Genomic DNA, 6,000 nt, shown 5'->3' with positions numbered 1-6,000 from the left:
ATATTATATTATTAGCATAGCACAATATTAGTATTATATATTACTATATTGAACTATACCACTATACTGTAATATTATTAGTAATATTATATGTAATATAGAATATATAATTAATATTATTATATGGTATTATTATTACTGTTATATTGTATTACATTATAATATTATTATCAATATTATATGTATATACAATATATTATATTATAAAACTGAGGGCGGGGGCCAGGTAAATGACCTCGGAGGGCCGCATCCGGCCCCCGGGCCTTAGTTTGGGGACCCCTGCCCTAGGCCATTGGAGGCTTTAAGGCTAACTGGTTTTTATTTTAGCATGAGCTTTCATGGATATAAACTAATGTATTCAGATGCAGTGCAGAGTGATATGAATACCATTATGGAGAGATAAATGTAGCTGATGTATGACAAATTGAAGTAAGATGCCTGCATCTGAAACAAAATGTTGCTCTCCAGATGTTTTTGAGATGCAACTCCCATAATCCTTCACAATTGGCTAATAATGAATAGAACTCATGAACACTGTAAGCCGAAAACATATTGAGTGCCACTGTTGCCCATCCCAGTGTACATACATTGCAACTTGGCAATGCAAATTATTTTACAAGGAGTAACTCAGAGAGGTGGCGAATGCTCTAGAATTTTACCTACAAGAAAAACTGAAATGAAATGTTTTTTTAATTGTTTTTGAGAGCAATTTGTTGTAAGGTAAAGGGTTTCCCCTGACATTAAGTCCAGTTGTGTCCAACTCTGTGGGTTGGTGCTCATCTCCATTTCTAAGCTGAAGAGCCAGTGTTGTCCGTAGACACCTCCTAGGTCATGTGGCCGGCATGACTGCATACAGTGCTGTTACCTTCCCACTGGAGCGGTACCTATTGATCTACTCGCATTTACATGTTTTCAAACTGCTAGGTTTGGCAGAAGCTGGGACTAACAGTGAGCGCTCACTCGGTTCCCCGGATTCGAACCTGTGACCTTTCAGTCCGCAAGTTCAGCAGCTCAGCGCTTTAACACGCTGCACCACCGGGGGTTAAAATTTTTGTTAAATGCAGCTTTTTAATTTTCAGAACAGGAAGGTGAAATGCAGCACAGAACAGGTAAAGAGGCAGTACAGGAATACCTCCCTAATCTAAATTAATTCAAGTCTCCAGGTCAAGATGAACTACATCCAAGGGAATTAAAAGAACTGGCAGAAATAATTTCAGAACCATTGGCAATCATCTTTGAAAATACCTGGAGAACTGGAGAAGTCCCAGCAGATTGGAAGAAGACCTTCAAAAAGGGGAAAAGATGACCCAAACAATTACTACCAGTTAGCCTGACATCAATACCAAGAAAGATTGTGAAGCAGATAATTCTATAATTCTACTTGTGGGCCATTAAATGTCATCTTTCTGTGATTCCTGGTAACCACTTTTAAATAGAAATGTTTATAACTGGTCTTCATATCAGGCTCCATTTTTGTCATATATAGTTAAGGTTAAAAGGTAAAGGTTTCCCCTGACGTTAAGTCCAGTCATGTCTGACTCTGGGGGTTGGTGCTCATCTCCATTTCTAAGCCAAAGAGTCGGCGTTGTCCATAGACACCTCCAAGGTCATGTGGCTGGCAAGACTGCATGGAGCGCCCTTACCTTCCTGCCGGAGCGGTACCTATTGATCTACTCACATTGGCTGGTTTTTCGAACTGCTAGGTTGGCAGGAGCTGGAGCTAACAGCGGCCGCTCACATCGCTACCGGGGTTTGAACCTGGGACCTTTCGGTCTCCAGCTCAGTGCTTTAACGCACTTCGCCACCGGGGCTCCCATGTACAGTTAACTAACTTTAATTCTAAATCAGTCCCAGAGAAAGGTGCTACAATTGGATGAAATTAGCTGCTTCTGACTACAACTTGACATGGAAAATGGGTTGTAACTTTATAGTAATGTTTTTCTTCTGCATAATCAACCTTGCTGTAATTTTTTCCTGCTGCAGGAGAAACTAAAAAGTTTCTGTATTTGTTCCTGCTTTAACAATGACCTCTTCTGTTGTTTTGCTGCAAGAAGCTCAGCTCTGCCACTGAATGAATGAACGGAACGGTCAGGAGGCTTTGCTGCAAGAAGCCTTGAAGAGGGCCTTTCAAAGGTATATTAGCAGCCTTGATACTTGCTGCAGTCACCTTGAAGCCTTTTTATTCTATGGAGATAGTACATATAACACAGTAGAGTCTCACTTATCCAACATAAACGGGCCGGCAGAACGTTGGATAAGCGAATATGTTGGATAATAAGGAGAGATTAAGAAAAAGCCTATTAAACATCAAAATAGGTTATGATTTTACAAATTAAGCTCCAAAACATCATGTTATACAACAAATTTGACAGAAAAAGTAGTTCAATATGCAGTAATGCTATGTAGTAATTAATGTATTTACGAATTTAGCACCAAAATATCACGATGTATTGAAAACATTGACTACAAAAATGCGTTGGATAATCCAGAACGTTGGATAAGTGAGACTCTACTGTATTCACATGCCAACTGCATTAAATATATGAAAAAAGCCATCCTTGCATCTTTTGAAACTGTAAATGAAATAACAGAAAGGTATACCTACTTCAATGTGTGGTAGGCAGAAGCTTGGTCTGATTTCTTTTGTAATGTGTGACCATTTAGGAGCATTACAGACTGCAGGTTGGGGAAAATGTCAGTTTTGACAGCATTTGTAGGACTACATTGTAAAGCAATAGATGCCGGCATCTTTGCAAGGTATTCAGGTCATTCATATTCCAAATGCCAGGATAGGAAAGACAGGGATCAAGAGTCTTCTTCTTCGCCTTCCCTGCTTACAGGCTCCTTTCCAGCAATGTGAAATGTCATATTGGCTGAAAACCTTGTGCCGTACAAATATCAGACAAGTAATTAAAAAATAAACAGAACATCCTATGAAGGGCTGAAATAAATGAGGCTGAATTATAGCGCCATCTGGGGGAAATGCAACCTCTCCAACTTTTCTTTTTTTCTGCAACAGTGGCTCTTGTCTGATTTTTCTCTAAATTTTTCATTCTTGGTGACTTGCTAAAATTAATTTTATTCAAAATTGTATTGCTCTAAACCAGTGATGGCCAACCTATGGCACGTGCGTCAGCACTGACACGTCTAGCCATTTTTGCTGACACGCTGCCACATGCAGATTGATTGGATGACTATGTCTTTTGTGGCCAAATTTGGTGTGATTTGGTCCAGTGGTTTTGTTGTTTACTCCAGGGGAATTATGCACATTACATATCATTATATCATTCTATTATTATTCTAGTATATTATCATATTATTACTACTATTATAATATTATTATATTATTCATTATTCATGACTACATTGAAACTAGAATAGAGAGAAATCAGCGTGGAAACTGCAAGAAGTACCATAGATTGTTGTACATGGAAATAATGATAGTAAATAGTTTTTGATTTATTAAATACAGTTATATATTACAATTATACATTTTTTATTTAAACTATACATATTGCAAAATTATGGTTTTTTTCTCAAAGTGACACACCACCCAAGTCATGCTAGGTTTTTTTTTGGTGAATTTTGACACACCGAGCACAAAAGGTTGCCCATCATTGCTCTAAACCAGGGGTCCCCAAACTAAGGCCCGGGGGCCGGATGCGGCCCATTGAAGCCATCTATCCGGCCCCCACGGCACAAGGGCAGAAGGGGGTTGGGCTAAATGACCCAAGGGGTCTCTTCTTCTCTTACAACCCTTATTATTATTAACATTGAGGCTGGGTGGCCATCTGTCAGGGGTGCTTTGCTTGTGCTTTTGGTGCACAAAGGCAGAAGGGGGTTGGACTAAATGGCCCAAGGGGTCTCTTCCAACCCTTTTTATTATTATTATTATTATTATTATTATTATTATTATTAACATTGAGGCTGGGTGGCCATCTGTCAGGGGTGCTTTGCTAGTGCTTTCGGTGCACAGAGACAGAAGGGGAATGGACTCAATGGCCCAAAGGGTCTCTTTCAACTTTATTTTTTATTGTTATTATTATTGCTCAGTGGCCAACTATAGTCCGGCCCTTCAACGGTCTGAAGGATCGTGAACTGGCCCCGTTTAAAAAGTTTGGGGACCCCTGCTCTAAACACTGCTTTAAAATAATAGTACTGCTGGATGCTTTACTTTCATAATCTTTGCCTGTCAATAGGGATCCTTACTGGACAAGGCAATATGACCCCTCATAGAGAGGTCAGGTTTGACTACACTGTCAGGAGTCAAATAACATCAGTTAGCAATCAGAAGCTGTTTCCCTAAAAATATGCTTTTCCTTAAACCTATACCAACTCTAGGCTGCATGTGTATGTTCTTTTTTAGAGTAAAAGAATGTCCTGTATTAGTTGAATCATTCTTTAAAAAGTTGGATTGTTATAGTTTTCCATTCTTGCCACTGGTTAAATGAAAACAAAATGTGTATGGGATAGTCAGTCTTTGCTTGGAGGCAAGAAGTTGAAATGATTTGACAAAGAACAGTGTAGCATTTACTCTTTGATGGCCCTGGCTGCTCAGGGCCAAGACTTAGCCAGAAGCAGGTTAGGTCTGCTAGTGTATCAGCAGATTAGTAAGGACTTTCCCAATTATTTAGCAATATTTCAAAGTCTCCCCCACTCCTTCATGGGGCTAAAGTTTGGGGAGGGGAGTAATTGTAGTGTGAGGGGATTTTTGCTTTTGACTAGGATATTCTATCATGGTTTGTTACCTCATTTTATATATACGTAACTGCAAAGCAGAGGTGCTAAGAAACACTAAGAGAAATGGGAAGACTGCATAATGGGACATCATCAAAAGTACATCTAGTCTGGTTTGTATCCTGCCTTTTCCCCAAGACTGGAACTCAAGGCAGGTTAGACATTAAAATTAGAATTAAAACATACAAAACAACAATATTAAAACAGAACTATTGACCATATTAAAACATCCCTTTAAAGCATGTTTAAGGTTAAATAATATAATTTTAAAATAACCCAAGTCTTATAACCCTTTCCATTCTAGAAACAAAGTTTTCATCTACCAATTGAAGGGCAGAACAGGGAGTATCATTCTGTCATCCCTTAGGAATGTCAGATTGTAAAGGAAGCCACAGAAAATGCTCCCTCTCCTGTTCCCACAAATTATCTGTGAAGGGGGTGGGACTGAAAGAGGGCCCAGGTTTTCTCATATGGGAAGATATAACCTGTTAAGTGTGTTGTCGGAGGCTTTATTGGTCAGACTCACTAGTTGCTGTGAGTTTTCTGGGCTGTATGACCATGTTCCAGAAGCATTCTCTCCTGACATTTCACCCACATCTATGGCAGGCATCTTCAGAGGTTGTGAAGTTTGTTGGAAACTAGGCAAGTGGGGTTTACATATCTGTGGAATGTCCAGGGTGAGAGAAAGAACTCTTGTTTGTTTGAGGCAAGTGTGAATGTTACAATTGGCCACCTTGATTAGCATTGAATGGCCTCGTAGCTTCAAAGCCTGGCTGCTTTCTATCTGGGAGAATCCTTTGTTGGGAGATATTAGCTGGCCCAGATTGTGTCCTGTCTGGAATTCCCCTGTTTTTTTAGTGTTGCTCTTTATTTACTGTCCTGATTTTAGAGTTTTGTTGGTAGTTTTGCCTCAGTATTGTTGTGGATGGATTTTGGACTTTCACTTCCAGATTAAAAGACTGTTTATAAGTCTCAAGCTGTCTTTCCCAGCTGCAGGGTCATCAGTGGCTACCTTTCCTCCATAAGGGTGTTATTCGGGCCACATCTGGGGCTCTTCTAGACTACATGATAATAATAATAATAATAATAATAATAATAATAATAATAATAATAATAATGATAATAATAATAATAATAATTCAGGACCTCAAGATTGAACTTAAAAGACTCTGGCAGAAACCAGCACAGGTGGTCCCGGTGGTGATCGGCACATTGGGTGCCATGCCAAAAGATCTCAGCCGGCATTTGGAAACAATAGACATT

Source organism: Anolis carolinensis, chromosome 1 (assembly GCF_035594765.1).
Source record: "Anolis carolinensis isolate JA03-04 chromosome 1, rAnoCar3.1.pri, whole genome shotgun sequence".
Taxonomy (NCBI): Eukaryota; Metazoa; Chordata; class Lepidosauria; order Squamata; family Dactyloidae; genus Anolis; species Anolis carolinensis.
This window is presented reverse-complemented; position numbering follows the sequence as displayed.